We start from the raw sequence: 17,310 nt of genomic DNA, 5'->3' as shown, positions 1-17,310 counted from the left end.
ATATACTGGCACGCTGGCGTTATCAGCGAGATAACGCGCTGCGCTGTTAATCGAACGCACCCTACGCGTGCGGTACGTTATCTTGCTGATAACGCCAAAGCGAGGATGGTACCTCCGGCCACGCGCTCGTACGTTGTTGTTAACACATCTGAGGTCTGTAAGTTTCTCTATAGGGTGTCCCGCGTAACTAGAGTCAAACATGAAAACTATGCAAATGCCACGTAGTTGGACGGAACCAAGGTCAATGTTGTTTGCCGTCGCTTGTATGTACTCAACTTGTTTTTGCATTCCGCCGAATCACGTAATTGGTCTTAAATGAACAATCAACTTATCATATTTGATGAATTATAATTAGATGAAAAGTGACACTGAGAAAATTGTAGAGCAACATGAAAAAACTTCGGATACAGCCTTCTGTTGCTTAATACGTGCTACATAAAAGTGTTTTTCCGAGCGTGAAAGCAGCTCGACAATGCACGCAAAATTGCCGCGCGATTGGCCGCTCGAGGAACTTTACCGTCACCTTGGTTCTGTCCAGCTACGTGGCATTGGCATATTTTCAAACCTTGGTGCATGAAATTTGGGACGCCCTGTATATAGTGCAACTGACAATAGTGTGCTCCGGACCAATGTGAGTTGCACTGCGCTCCTCGAAGAGGCAGGACGGGCGTCGAGCGAGCTGGTTGATAATTCGCCTCGATGTCAGTGAGCGAAACTTGGAAGGGGCTATCGATGTCGCGAAGTGACATTACAGTAGGCAAGACCGTGGCGCTGATCGCAAGGGTTTAAGATGGTTTAAGAATAGGCAATTAAGCGATAGAATGGAAACTGTTTACAGAGACATCAAAGGAGCTACGAGTCAAAAAAGTTACAACGACGTTACAATTTTTGATATTCTCCTTCTTAGCCGAATATCCATCGAATCCCCCCCCCCCCCCTCCAACGGTCCTGCACGTACACCTAAAAGCATCCCTAACATCGCCCCATCGTCCGTCCAATCACACGGCGGTACGGGCAGTGCGCACACAACGGGACTCCAGGGTGACACTATCCTGAGTTCCAATACGTCAAGGCCGTTGCCACAAATCTATTTTTTTTTATTTATTTCATAGCACCCCTAAAGGCCCCCGAAGGGGTATTACATAGGGGGAACGGATACATGAAAAAATGCGAGCTTTGCGCGTTACCGAGAAGAAAAAAAGTACACCTTTGCAGTGGAACGGGTCTCTCGTCTCACAACCTCCCAAGACACATTCCCCCAGAGAAAACACACTTCCACTCACGTTGGGGCACCTGGTCCATTCGCGAAATGTCCCGACACGGGTGTGGTGCAGCTGCGATGGGTTGACCTCGAAGCCACAAGTACTGCTTTCGCGAACCGAACGGCGGATGCCCGACTCACTGTCAAACTGCTCCTCCGTGAACCGCGGTCCCTCCCCCCCCCCCCCCCCCCCCCCCCGTTTCCCCTGAAGACTATAACGCTCCGCCGTCGTCTTGTGGTCGTCGAGCAGGGTGCCTTTCTTGACCCCAGCGCGTGGCCTTTACACGTGTATCCGCCCGGGCAAACAACGCTGGACTCCACTGAACTCCTGAACAATTCATTGCAATGCGTTGAGCATTGCAATGCAATTATTAACGAGCTCGCTCGACACACGTCCTGCCTCTTTGAGAAGGGAAGTGCAACTGACATTGGTCCGGAGCATACTACCGTCAGTTGCACTGTATACCGGGTGTCCCAACTTTCATGCACCAAGTCGCAGATCCGGGACCGCAGAAAGGTGCAACGTAATGCTAATACATTTCTCTCACATTTATCCGCTCTAAATCGACACCGAATTGTTTTTATTCGTAATTGCTGTCTGCAGTGTATTCTAATAGGGCTAAAGTCTGAACAAAGTGAGTTTCGAGACCTTTTACTGAGTCCTATGAGAGCCGAAATTCGAACAAAAAAAGGAAATAAATACTTTGAAATCCATGAAGTCACACTTACTATACCGGTGCTAGAGTATGGGCGCGAAAAAGAAAGAAAAAAAGAAAAGAAAGGTAACTGTTGCCTTGATTTTGTCTTCTAATATAGGCAACCTACTATCGCGAAATTAACGAAGACAATAATTTTGAGGAGATGTAGATTATCACTCTAAGCTCAATGAGCGTTTGTCTTTAATAGTACGTGTCCCTTTAAAGCGTTGGCCTGCTTAGTGCCAATATTTGTCTGCGGAGTAGTAAATTTCATCTCTAAACACCGGAGGGGTTCAGGGGCGTCTCTGTAAACAGCGAAAAGATGGTCACCACCACTCTCGGCGCATATGCATGTTCGGCCACTGCTTGGGCACGTCTATATGGGCACGAGCAATGCAGCCGCGGTAGCTCAAATATCAGAGGGTAAAAGGTCAAGCACCTGTGAGAAGCAAACACTTGTGCCGCTAGGGTATGTAGTTTATTGCAGAGCTAGGGAGTGGACCCTTTGGTTACGCAGTGCCTATACTGGTTTCAACCGTGGGACGGCAGGCAGCCTTATAAGCACTGCAGCAGCAGCAGCAGCGTATTTGTGAAGCCCACAAAGCTTCCGGTCGCGCATTCTTAAAGCGATAATTTTTTTCATTTGGCTCCAGCCGCCATGCAGGCCGGCTCTCGCGTTCGACTTGTCGAGCACTGATGCGTTCGCGTGGCCGCTGCTATCACGTATCTGCTCTTATTGAACAGTTACTTTTCTTAATTTTCTTTTTATCGCATGAATTTCTCGTTGTTGTTTTTTCTTCTTTTCACTTTACTTCTCTTTACCTTTCTTTTTTATAATTTGTGCAATGTCGATTTGAAATCTTCATTGAGCAGGCGGTTTACTGCACCTAACAAGTACATTTCTTCGTACCGTGCCGTAGCGTTCCCGTGTCGCTGGCATCTTCTATATTTTTATGTGTATTGCTGTACAATAACATTTTTCTCTCGATAATTTCTTGTTTTACTTGTTTATTTGTTTACTAATTTTCGCTAACTGAAGTTGCAGTGTACATTAACGCTTGAAAGCACTGCCTTATGTAAATGCAAGTGATACTGTCAAAGTAGATTCGCGTAAAAAAAAAGTACTGTCTTTAACAGAGCGATGAATTGGGCTAGTCGGCGTTTGTTCGAGATACTTGCGCTATGTATACGACGCACATTAATGGAGGCAAGGGGAACGCCGTGACCAGGAAGGAAAACACAAACTGACGCGAACAAGCGCAAACTATGAACTGTTTGATTGTCAGATCAAATCACGCGTTTAAATGAACACAAGCGATGTATCGCGACTGCTTGAACAAGTGGGAAATCGAATCAACAGACCCTCTCAGATCGTGTCCTCACGTTTTTCTTGTTGCCCCACAAATTTGCTAATATGCATACAATTTTATTAAGTTGCTGGAAGCTTGTTAAAATTATAGGGAGCAAAAGGAAATATGAAGAGACGTGATCTGAGAGGTTCTGTTGATTCGATTCCCCACTTCTTCATGCAGTCGCATGACATCGTCGTGTTCACTTAAATATGTGATTTGGTCTGACAATAAACCGGTTCCTAGTTCACGCTTCTTCGTGCCAACTTGTGGGTGGTGGTGGTAACAACTTTATTGAGACTCTGCTCAGTTGTGATCTGACAGGCCCGAGTCCTAGAATGGCCCCTCACGAGGAGCGACCCGTTCGGCCCAGGCAACGAGGGCTTTTTGTACTTTCTTCCAACTTGTGTCTTCCTAAATACGGTGTTCCTTTTGTACGTCTCTGGTTACCTGTGTCGTAGATAGCACGATAACAATTAACGTACCATCTTTAATTATGTAACTAACGCTCTGCTGGTTGAAACATTCATCTGCCCATTAACATACTTTTAGATTATTCTTTTCTGTCTGCGTTTTCATTCAGTCGTCTTAGTTTGATTGTATATTCGCCAATTCTTAACGCATGTTATTGCCTTCTTTTATATATCAGCGTTGGCCCACCTGCTATACACGCTCACAACTGAGAGCAGCGGTATTGAAAATAGATAGATAGATAGATAGATAGATAGATAGATAGATAGATAGATAGATAGATAGATAGATAGATAGATAGATAGATAGATAGATAGATAGATAGATAGATAGATAGATAGATAGATAGATAGATAGATAGATAGATAGATAGATAGATAGATAGATAGATAGATAGATAGATAGATAGATAGATAGATAGATAGATAGATAGATAGATAGATAGATAGATAGATAGATAGATAGATAGATAGATAGATAGATAGATAGATAGATAGATAGATAGATAGATAGATAGATAGATAGATAGATAGATAGATAGATAGATAGATAGATAGATAGATAGATAGATAGATAGATAGATAGATAGATAGATAGATAGATAGATAGATAGATAGATAGATAGATAGATAGATAGATAGATAGATAGATAGATAGATAGACAGACAGACAGACAGACAGACAGACAGACAGACAGACAGACAGACAGACAGACAGAGACAGACAGATAGATAGATAGATAGATAGATAGATAGATAGATAGATAGATAGATAGATAGATAGATAGATAGATAGATAGATAGATAGATAGATAGATAGATAGATAGATAGATAGATAGATAGATCTAAGACAGGTTTAGTCTGATCCAATGCAAAAAAAGGGTGGCGAGTAATAAATGACATTTCAGTGCTCCTTCAGTCCTCTAACGCCCAACGCGTTATGTATGTGCGCTGAGTAAAATACTAAATTCTGATCTAAGCATGGAGAGCTTAACGCACAGCCTTCAGAGTGAGATTTCCCAATCACAGATAGTTTAGCAATCCAATTACTGGTTAAAAAGCTAACGTCCTAATGATGTTTTAACTAAATCTTGATTGTTGTTGTACAAATGTACATTCCGTAGCCAGAAATAAAAATAAGCAGTTTGTTGCAATACTCCTTGACGTATAACTGTGGTTGGCGATAACAGAGTTGTTCTGTCAGGTTCGAATCCACACAGCACGAGTAATTCGATACTGCTACTCTGGACACCGTGAAATTCCGTTGACAAATTCGCCATCTTGTGAGCTCTGATTGGTCGATAGGGCTGCTACGGCCTCTCTGATTGGCTCGAAGTGCCGCCATTTTACAGAATCCGACGACGCGGCGAAATTGGACGATCATCCAGAATAAAACACTTGGTTGCTCACAAAAAGAAAGAGAGAGAGAGAGAAAAAAAACGAATGCAGTGCTTGCTCTCATATTGCCGACGACTGTACATTCCAACCTGGAGAATTACACCGAGTGATCGCGCATACGCAAACGGATAGCAGATGGGGGCGCGCCCGAACAATGTTATCTCTCGCTGGCCCCGCGGGCGGGTGATACGGTGCTACGCCCGAGGTACGAGCAGGTTATCTCCACGCCGAGCCGCACATACACGATCTCGCGCAGGAGATATCGGCGATGCGGAGACAATGGAGCGATGATCGTGGGGGGTGGGCGTGCTTTTGTCGGTTGATCCTTGGGGAGGCTGCAGTGCGGTAGCCCTGGACTCGGCGTGCTGACTCTGCCGGTTGACATCTCCGTGTGTGTTCGGAGATCGATTCACTCCCTGGTTATAACACTGTGGTCGTACCCAGCCGTCGCGAACGCAAGGCGCGTGGAGATCCCCGGCTTTCTTGGGCGTAACGCCTGACGTGTTGGTGAGTACACGCAATGCACGCCGGTGTATGTACTATACTCACGCATTCGCGTGTTCTCGACGTTTGAAGTTCATTAAGCCAATAGGTATAATACAGTACAGTTATATGCAGGATGAAGTCCAGAAGAGAGAGACTGTAATGGAACCTCCTGTAAAAAAGTATATGGAGGAGTGTAAGGAACAGTTGAAACAATGTGAAAAAAAGGGTAAAAGGTAACCAATCATGCTATTTGTTAAGGACTGTACTATTATTAACAGTGCGAGCTAAATACCCATACGTTGAGTACATGGAATAATCTGCTAATATGCACAAAATATGAGAATACGTAATATCATATGTCGGGTGTCCCACGTAACTTGAGCCAAACATTAAACATATGCAAGTGCCACGTACATACCTGGACAGAAATAGGGTAATGTTGTTTGTCGTCGCTTGGATATACTCAGAGTATTTTTGCATTCCGCCTAATTACATAGTTGGTCCTAAATAATTAATAAACTTCTCAAACATTCTAATTAGATGCAAAGTGCCAATGAGAAAATTGTAGAGCAACATGAAAAATCGATACAGCTTTCTGTTGCTCAATACGTGCTGGAATGCAAAAATATCGTACGTTGGGTGCACGTAGGAGAACGCCATGGTTGGCCAACATTTCTCCACAGCTCTCCCCTATATACGATATGCCTCGTAACCCACTGCGATGTTTCGAGACGTTAGACTCGACAGTTTCTTATTATTTTCTTTCATTAAAACGAAAATAAAACAAAGCTTTTAAACACCCTATAATGACGACAGCGTCTCTGTTTCACATAACAGTTAACAATAATAAAAATAATCGTAAGATAAGAAACAACGTGATATGTTCGAAAATATCTAAAGCACACAGCCATCTACGCAAACTAACATGAAGGGATGGAAGTTAAAGACAAGTTTCACCACACTGAGTTCCTCCATATACGGGTATGCAAGTTCTAAACACATGCGTTAGCAAGTGAATAGGTGAGAAAGATACACATATATTAAACAATGCACGCACAAGACCGATAATTTATTATTGCCTTAATTGGTGTTTAAAGAACGAGCGACAAATTGGCATCTACCCGAGGGTCATGCACTGTAAAAATTTTAAAAATGACGGCAGGCCGTCATTTTGTAATGTGTACACTACGACGTACTGCACACGGAAGTCAATCAAATCAAGTTATTATCCCGATCATTTTTTTTTTTCATGTGGTATTGGTGACTCTACCCTTCTCTCCTTGTTCGTGGCGATAGAAACATCCCGTCAGAATCAAGTCAATGGTTTATCAAAAGTAATTTTAAAAAGTGACTGTTAAAATGACGGTTGCTATTCAAAGTGCGAGGTTGATATAGTAAAAAAGAAAAAAGGAAACATACCGTTTTTTCGGAAAGCCAGCTTCGCAGTCTAATGAGCATTCGTCCTGGTCCGGGCATCGACCCCAAGTCTGACGTCTTGCCGAGACAGTGACTCTACCATCTCAGCTAACCAGGAGCTTCATCAACATCCTCGACTTTGCTGCTTTTGTCTACTGCCAGGACGAAAGGCCTATCCCAGCGATCTCCAATTATTAGCCTTGTCTTGCGCTAGCTGACTTCAACTTGTGCCTGTAAATTTCCTAATTTCATCACGTCACCCAATTTTCTGCCGTTGTCGACTGCGCTTCCTTTTCTATTGGCACCCATTCTGCGACTCTAATGGCCCACCGATTACCTGCCCTACGCAATATGTCTTACTCAGCTCCATCTTGTCCCCCTAATAATGCCTACTACAATATCGGCTACCCCCGTTCGATGCACATGTACAAAACGCTCGTATGATTAGATTTGAATCCACGTTATGAGGAACCTCACGTGGTCGAGCTTTAATCCGGGGTCACCCACTAAGGCACTAATCGTATCGTGGTTTTGCCCCGTAAAGAATTAAAAGAACACACACAGAATTTAAGTTTAACCAACCGAACGTACGACAAGGTTCTGCTTGCACGAATAACAATCATGCCACTCGCGCGGAATTTCTTGGGCCGCATAATGGGCGACGTTATGTAGGTTAGAAGAAGCGAAAAGGGGGCCGTTCTTTTTTTTAACACAGTCTCGCTTTTTGTCATCGAAAATGGCCAACACCACAAACGTGTGATAACTGTGGTCGCGAGGACAGCCTTGAACACGTTGCGTGACTGTCCTCGCTACAGCGTATACACAAGGACGATAGCTCGCGACTGCTGCAGCTCGCGTTGATCAAAGACCACTGCTGGAACAACAAACCATTTCGGAAACGCCGGCCTCATAAGCCATCGCAGCAATGGGCAAGGTAAGCAGCGCTGAAATCCTTGAGGAAAACAAAACCTGCAGGAACGGCTTTGGTCGGCGGTGGTATTCATTGCGTGTCACGTGATTCCGAGCTGCGATATTGTGCGATCGACGATCGTGATCTCCTGGATTTGTGTGTCTGCGCTGTCTGTCTCTCTCCACTTTCTTCTCATCTTTCTACCTTCCTCTCCCCCTTCACCAGTGTAGGGTAGCGAACCGAATTTTCTGTCCTGGTTTACCTCCTCACATTTTTCATCTATCTATCTATCTATCTATCTATCTATCTATCTATCTATCTATCTATCTATCTATCTATCTATCTATCTATCTATCTATCTATCTATCTATCTATCTATCTATCTATCTATCTATCTATCTGTCTATCTATCTATCTATCTATCTATGCTAGACTAGTCTAATCTAATTTCCGGAGCCGAGTTCACAGATGCATTCATTCGTTAACAACACTTGCCTCTAACGGTGGCCTCCACTAATTAATTTAGCAGTCAGGATCGACTAGCACCTGTGTTTGAGAACACGCTTCGTGAACAGTAGTCCCAGCCCACGGGCGAAGAGCCGGAGTACGCAATTTCGACCGACAATACGGACGTCTCTTCCCACGGTGTAAAATAACGCTAAAGAACACCAACACTCTCGGCTGGTCGACGTCGGCGCGCTCGGAACGCGTTCGTCGCGTTCATTCCGAGCGCCGTGCACACCTTCGATCTAGCATAGCGTGACCGAGATCCGACAAAATCTCGATCACGTGGCCGCCCCGATCTCTCTGGAAGCCGCGGAACGTTCGACTGTGGCAGGGTTTATCTGGCCCCCGTTCTCTACATAGGGCTTCGTATCGCTGCAAACAAATTTACAGCGCGGTAGTAACGAGTCGATTGCACTATAGTTCTGTTTAGACCGGTGAGTGAGTGTTCTTTGAAAACCTATTTGGCTTACTTTCGCGGGAGAAAGACCGCCGATCACTGCGGGAAATGATATTTGCCGAAATTCGATTTGTCCCATTTCGCGCCGACATCATATAGTGCCTGCACACCGGTGCAACGTTAATGTATATGTAAATATATTTTCTCATTTTTGCGGACCGTTTTCGAAACCTCTCGCATCTTCCCTCGAAAATTATCGTGACTTGCTTGGTGCTTGCTTGCTCTTTGGTTCGTCTAGAATGTAATGCAGTTCTTTACCGATAACAAACAGTTGAATCGCTCCCGAGTTGCACCGTCAAAATACGTTACGTCACGGTGGGCGGATGCGGGAGACTGCCGGTGGAGTCGCCACCGGACTTCGCTGTTAGGTTCTTTTCTGTCTTACGAAGCCTTTTCTGACTTATCCAGAGTGGACGGTTTGCTATTGCAGAAAGGTAATTTACTGATACAGAGTCTTCTTTAGTGTCAATTTAAACTTTAGGATACGTCGTCGGCAATTCTGCCTCAGTATATAGCTCTTCTTTCATAACTGGAGCGGTCGGACTGAAGAGAACATAATGGCAAGTGACCTTGCCAAGAAGCATTCACCTTGCATTTACTGAAGGTTGACGAAAATTATGTACAAGTCAACATTCGCGAGCATTCTTCTGTCACCTGCGTCCCTTTGCAGGTCGCGGTCGCAGACAAGCTTAACGTGGCTCTTGAACTTCCTCCCTGTCGTTTTAGTCGTTTTATCTGAACTTCTTGAAGATAAGAACTTGCTCAATCGTATCTTGCCTCCACTTCTTAGGCCGACATCATTTTTCCTTGCCGCTGAGGATCGGTCTGCATTGTTTTCTTGCTGACCTCGCTGTCATCTGTTCTCGTCACGTGGCCAAACCGTCGGCGTCTACTCTAGATAACTGGGCGTGCAATGTTTACGGCTTCTGGTTGCTCATTGGGACGTGTAGCCACTCGCAAGTCTGTCTTCTCTCGTCTGTCTAATTATTCATCTCTGAATTTGCGATTTAAATTACTCGGGTCTTCCGAACGTAAGACGCCGTCACCAATTATTGTCTTGGTTCTGTACTGTATTCGCTGGTCGTACCGCTATAGGTGTTTTGTGGTAACAATGTTTTGTAAGCATGGGGGGTCTTTCAAATTGCGATGTGCAACCGGCTAACGACCAGAAAAAACCAGGAACACAAATATAATTTCACTTTTCGCCAAAATCATTTTCTCTTCAACCGTAAATCAATCGGCATCAAGTTCCTTACCGACGCAAATGTCACTCCCTGTCCTCACTTTTTCGATCGCTTGAATCGTATATAGTTATTTGCCGGTACTGTCTGGTTTACATAGTGTATCGCTTCACCGGGCCACTGACTTGCGCCTCTGAAAAAAGAAACTGTAGTAAAAGAAAACCTTCTTTTCATTTCCATCAAACGCCATAATTCCTTTTCGCTAAACATGAAAATAGATATTACCTTTCTTTTTCTTCATTTGAGGTCCACCACAAGGTGAGCGACGTATGCTACCGACAACTTCACAAAAAGCTACGATACCCTACTCTGATACAACATGGCTTCGCAGAAACTGCTTTTCTTTATTTCTTAATTTGCGGTAGGTAGCTGTACTGAAGTTGGAAGTGATTGTGAAAAAAACTAAAGACACAAAAATCACCACCCAAGCACTCCGTACAGATGGTTAACCAGCGAAGCTGAAACGTGGGCCCCGGTGTTTATCACGGGGTCAATCCCGACGGTTCATTAAACGACGGCTTGATAGGCTGCCCGATCCTCGGTACTCAATTGCTGCTTGCGCTCGGCTGCACGAGCCTGTTCTTGTGCCCGGGCTGCAGCATCGGCACGGCGTAGACGAGCTCGTTCCCGGTTCTGCTCGCGGCGTTGCTGATCGAAAGCTGCCTGCTCCTCAGGAGTACGTATGACGCGTGGCCTACCCATTTCGTAGCCGGAGAGAAACTGCGGCGGGCGCGCTCGGCTGCGACGGAGAGCAAAGATGTCACTACTGGCGCAGCTAATCCAACACCAGCTACATAGTGCAAGTCCTTTTCACTCCGATCCATGACGTCATGTTACCTGGCCCGAGTGCCATAGAATCTCTTGGGGATGCTCCCGGGTAGGCAACAGTGATTTTGACGTCACCGCTTTCATCACGCCAGCCTTGTCAATGGAAATTTCGGGCCAGGTAGCGCGACGTCATGGATCGGAGCAACGAAGCCTTGTGCTATCTAGTAGGTGTTGGCTAATCGCGCGCCTCTTTTTCTCATTCTTCATTTTTTATTGTTATTTTTTCGCGCATGCGCAGGGGGTTGCGCCGGAGGAGTTTTCGACGCACAGGCGACCGACAGACGGACGGACGGACGGACGAATCGTCTAGCCATATACGGCTTGCGCAGGGCTAGGTTTCTTATCCCCTCCCCACCTCCCCCCAATTTTCACTGTCCTGTTTTGTGTCGCGAAACACTGAGTTTAATCATTTTAATCGTTGGATAGCGCGTCGCCTGCAGCTGAGCTCAATTGCAATTTTGTTATCAGCGTGATATCGAATATATATATATATATATATATATATATATATATATATATATATATATATATATATATATATATATATATATATATATCCTATAGATCGCGAAAGTAGTACAATCGAACAATAAGTTTCGTTTTTCAAGTTAGGAGACGATTCGCGCGAATTTTCCAGTACTACTTCAACCCGCCGCGGTTGCGTAGTGGCTTTGTCGTTGCGATGGTAAGCCCATGTGCGAGGGGTCATTACCCCAACCGCATTTCGATGAGAGCAAAATGAAAAGAAAAAAAAAAAGGCCCACGTGTATCGTGCATTGCGCGCGCGTTAAAGAACACCAGGTGGTCAAAATTGTTTCGGAGTACTCTCCAAAAACTAGGGCTTGCCTTGTAATCGTATCGCGTTTTTTTTTCTTTTTTTTTTGGGGGGGGGGGGGGCAAGTACAACCCCCAGAATGTAATTTTCAACTTTTTTTTTACGCCCTCCTCTTACTTCACTGGACTGCTGGCTTCACCGGCGAGCACGGTGTACCGACCCCCCCAATCCACCTCGATCCCGCGTCCCTCTTCGACACAATGTAGATAAGGAAACAAAAGAGACGAGATATCGCAGCCACGGACACATAATCGCGGGGCGTCGGTGCCGCGTCTTGCCTCACCGTTTCTGTTCCGATTAGAACTCGGAGTTCCGCGTGCATTAGAGCCGCTCTTTTGTTTTACGATTTAGGGCCGATCCTGCGGCGCGACGCGTGGCATGCAGGTGTTGCAGCCTGCGTCATCAAATCTCGACTTAACATTGCAGCTTACATCTGCAAGAGGCTGAAATACGTCTAACCTGTTTCTTTTTTATCTTCTGCTTTCGCCACCGTATTTGAGGCTCAAAGAAAAGAGCTCTGCAAATCTCGTTTCGTCGAACTGGATTGAGTTGACGCAGCCCTGTCGCACTTTTCCCTATAGGGCCTCGCGGTACTAGACTCCCAGCCGCGGTAATAGAAAATTAAAACAGTGGGCATGAAATGTTAGTAGTAATGTTAACAGACAGGAAAAGAACGGTGGGTGGATCAGAGAGCAAACGGCGATAGCCGATATTCGTGTGGACATTAAGAGGCAAAAAAAAAAACGACAAAAAAAAAAGAAGATGGAGCCGGGCAGGCCGTGTAATGCGTTGGACAGATAACCGGTGGACAATTAGAGTTATTGAATGGGCGGCCAAGGGAAGGGAAGCGCAGTCAAGGACGGCAAAAGAAACTAGGTGGGGTGATGAAATTAGGAAATGTGCAGGCCCAAGGGCTGGAATCAGCTAGCGCAAGACAAGGGCAATAGGAGATAGTTGGGAGAGGCCTTCGTCCTACCGTCGAAATAATAATAGGCTGATGACGGTGGTGATCACGACGACGACGATGTTGTTGTTGTTGTTGTTGTTGTTGTTGTTGTTGTTGTTGTTGTTGTTGTTGATGATGATGATGATGATGATGATGATGATGACGACGACGACGACGATGATGATGATGATGGTGATGATGATGATGATGCCAAAACAACGATCCGACTATGACGCAAGCCGTTGTGGGGGACTCCAGATTGAGTTTCACCGCCTTTAACAGGCACCTAACTCTACGTACACGAACTTTTTTTTTCCATTTAGCCCCCATCAAAATGCGGCCGCTGTGGCCGCGATCGAACCCGCTACCTCAAGCTCAACAGCACGACACCACAGACAGCGAGCTATGACGGCGGGTCGTTCCGAAAAAAAAAATAATAAAGCGACTTCTGCATAAGTTTTCTTTCCCTAACTTCTGTTGAGTTGACGTAGTCCTACTGCAATTGCCCCCTAAAGCCTCGGTACAGGGCTTCTGTCGTAGGAAAGATTGCGAGCCATTTACGAGTCCCACTGAGAAACAAGAATGCGGTCGCGTTAATGTTTTTCCTATTAAACTGAATGTGTATTTTTTATCACCGACAGTTTCGTTCTCTTTTCGGTTGTACCCGCCGTGATGGCGTATGATGACTTCGGTGTAGCGCTACCAAGCCCGACTGCGCGGGATCTAATCCCGCAGCCGCATTTCGATGGCGGCGAAAAAAAAAACGAAAAAAAAAACACCCGTGCGCCCTGCATTGGATGCACGTTAAAGAACTCCACGTGGTCGGAATGAACCCAGAGTTCCCCACCACGGCGTGCCTCATAATAATACCATATTTTTGCCACGTAAAACCACAGTACGTTTTTTTTATTCTTCAATTCTTCTACAAATGTTAAACTCAATGAATGAATGAATGATGTTCTTCACCTCCCAAATCGAATTCATGCCGAAATGACCTTGCAGTGTCGAGAATCTTGAGAGAGACTGAATATCGACAGTGCGAGTGCAAGACACTTCATCAGGAGAAACTGCCTGTAAACAGGCACTTTCTTTTCTGTAAGATAAACTTTTTTTACGTATATACGAAACTTTAATATGCTCGTTTGCATAAACGCCTTCCGCAACTCCAACTAGCACCGCAAATGCATTCGTACTCTACAAATGCACATAAACACAACCTTTAATATATGCACATTTTCATATTCAAAAGCAGAGTCCATTATCTTGACTGTTCCACTGGTTAATTCATTTGTAAACAGCGTCTAATCTATTTAGCTCTCAGCCTGAAATTATAACGTCGTTAATAATTATCGAAAATTATTGCGCTATCCTTGTAAGAAAAACTGCTCATGTACCCGCTTTTTCACGGCATGTGATGGATCTGCGGCACGTTTAAAAAACAACACATTAAACATGCGCGCGCGCACGCACGCGCGCACGCACGCGCGCACACACACACACCGTTATGCAAACGCTGCCCATTCATACTGTGCAGGGGTCACACTAAAATAGGAGGATCGATCGAGGCACACAAATACTTGTGAGGGAGCGCCATCTGCCTGTCTTTGTGTGCCTCACTCGGTCGTCTTCTTTTATAGCATAGCACCTGCACAGTATGATGTATACCATCTCGCTCAAGAAGCAGTGCTCCTAAAGTACTTCCGATTTGCCATTGTTGTTTCTGTGACATCCAAACATGGCTCTTGCCTACGTCGGAGTTTGGTCTAATGATGATGACGACGACGACGACGACGACGACGATGATGATGATGATGATCCTCCAATATGTGGCCCGTACCCTCAGCGGGGGACGGGCCAAAAATAGGGGGTTTCAACGCACTGATATTTGTAGGAACTGCAATGCATAATTAGTAAATCGGAAAATTTTGGGAAGAAATCCGAAACGAATGAATAGTTTATTACACTTCAGAAAAAGAAAGAAGGTTGCCTGAACGATTTGGGCTGAATGAACTTTAGAAGTGCAATAGGGATTGTAACGAAAACTGTGATCAGCGCGGTGACCATTGTGTATATAGAATGATATGGCACATAGCGTCCAAAAAACGTCCTTGCGGTTGAAACTCAGAACTGAAGCTCCGAGGGAGAGAAGAACCAAATCAATTAGGTTTAATTCAAGTTTACGAATCGGAGCTTCACCTAACTATTTACTTTGTACTATAATCCAACGGCAGAATTATAAAACATAGTGATCGACAGATTCCATTTCCTCGCAAAAATGGCATAGCTAGCGGAGAGATTACCAGACGGGACCTCTGTAAATATAGGCTTAGTGAGGAGGGTGGGGTGGACAAGAGGAGGGTAGGCAGCAACGCAGTCTTGTAATGAATACCTTCAAAAGATTGTGATGGGCACCATTTATTTTTCTAATAAAATCTGAGATGTCGGAAGTCTGTCAAGGACGTTATTGGCGGTGGTGGTGGTGGTGGTGGTGGTGGTGGTGGTGATTATGATGAACCTCTGTCATGGCTCGCACCCACTAAGGGGGATAGGCCAAAAATCCGGCGGCAGGAGGTAGCTAAAGGAAATCCTTATTTGAAGACGATAAACGCAAAGTAAAACAAATACAAAAAAGGAGACGAAGCAATAACTAGACTAGTACGTGTTTCTTCGCCCCTTTCTTCTTCTTTCTTTCTTTCTTTCTCTGTCGCTATGCAGCAAAAGATCTGCGCGGTCATTGACTCCCCTCGACGCAGCAGCGTGAATCAGTCAATCGTGTGTGGCCATACTGCGATGCGTCGTGAAATATTTCTAGCGAGCAAGAAGTAATGAGGCGCGCGGAGATAGGGGCAGCGGTGGCATCCAGACTCGCATTGTCTTTGAAGAGGGGCGGCGTTGAAAAGAAAAAAAGGGGGAGGTGGCAGGAGCCGTCGAAGTTGTTTGTCAAAGTCAGCGATAGCTTTCTCGTGTGAACTTCTGCACATCCCCGTGCAGTACGCGAATCAAGAAACCTCACGGACACATCAGCAGACACTCGAAGTGACAATCTCGCTGCTTAACACAATACCACTGCACAGTATACACCTTGCAGTGATTGCACGCCAGTTGAGACTGGCTGTATCCTGGTTGCAACTTCGTTACAATGGCCATCCATCAAGCTACCACACTCGATGCGGATGGGGCGCTGCGTCGCTTCATCATCATCATCATGGTCGTCGTCGTCGTCGTCATCATCATCATCATCATCATCATCATCATCAGCCTGGCTAAGCCCACTGCAGGGCAAAGGCCTCTCCCATACTTCTCCAACTACCCAAGTTTCGTTAATATCCAAGTTTACGAATCGGAGCTTCAACTAACCGTTTCACATTTGTACTATGATCCGACGGCAGAATCATGAAACATAGTGATCGACAGACATTAATATTACATTAATGACTTGCCACAGTATACAATTACTAACATACGTCTCTGTGCTCATGATTGCGTCCTCTACCACAATATTAACTCCCCCGAAGTTCATAGTGTTCTTAACGACGCATTGTCATACTTCTACTCATGGTGTAACACCTAACAGATGAGTGTAAACTTCGCCAAAACCGTTTCAATGAGATTCACTACGCGTTTAACTCCTCCCATTTTCGCGTACGCTTTCAATAACTCCTTTCTACTAAAATTACCCCAGTATGAGTACATCGGACTCTTATTCTCTCACAACTTATCTTAAAGCAAGCATATTGAAGTAATATGTACTAAATCACTTTAAAAAACTCGGCTATCTCCAACGCACCCTTCGTGTGACTCCTCAAGGAACTAAACTGCTAACATACGAAACACTAATCAGCCCAATTCTTGAATATGCATCTATAGTTTGGAACCCTTTTCATGAAAAAGATATTAACAAGATTGAGTCCACACAAAAGTAAGCCATTCGTTTTATTTACCGTCGCTAGGACAGGAATTTTTCAACTTCTGCTAGCCTGTCTAACCTCAATTTAACCACTCTGGTAGCACGCCACCACAAAGAAAGCGTAAAGTTCCTGCACACCTTAATTAACTTTCCACGCTGTAACCGCTTAGATAAATACTTTAGATTTGCTGAACCTTCCTGCACCCATAGCTCTCACAACCTAAATCTTTTGCCATTGCGATCTAGAACTGACATGTATAAACATAGTTTTTCCCCCTCAAAGATTGAACGTTGGAATGCATTGCCCGGAAATGTTCGTTCATTGCCCCTGACCAACTTTTTATTTGCAATTGACATATGACGTTATCACCACTACTGCTATAGCCCAGTATGGGCTGCAGTAAAAGTAAATAAATAAATAAATAAATAAATAAATAAATAAATAAATAAATAAATAAATAAATAAATTTAAGGCTACAATAATACCCCGACGTGTCACCTCGACACATCCATTTTTTTTTTTCGTTTTCGGTGATGGGCCAAGAGTGGACGCGTGCCAACACCATGTATGCAGTGTCGAAGTTGTCTGTTGGAGGCAAA

The 17,310-nt window shown here is 44.7% G+C and overlaps 1 protein-coding gene across 1 annotated transcript in view; it reads left to right on the top strand.

Moving 5' to 3' along the window:
• Positions 1 to 5,473: 5,473 nt before the first annotated feature.
• The window catches only part of LOC126527940 (uncharacterized), a 51,827-nt gene continuing 39,990 nt past the window's right edge, over positions 5,474 to 17,310 (top strand). The window contains exon 1 of the mRNA XM_050175777.3: positions 5,474 to 5,684. The gene's annotated coding sequence lies outside the window, so the exon portion shown is untranslated. The remainder of the gene's footprint in view (positions 5,685 to 17,310) is intronic.

This window comes from Dermacentor andersoni, chromosome 9 (assembly GCF_023375885.2).
Source record: "Dermacentor andersoni chromosome 9, qqDerAnde1_hic_scaffold, whole genome shotgun sequence".
Classification (NCBI taxonomy): Eukaryota; Metazoa; Arthropoda; class Arachnida; order Ixodida; family Ixodidae; genus Dermacentor; species Dermacentor andersoni.
This window is presented reverse-complemented; position numbering and strand designations above follow the sequence as displayed.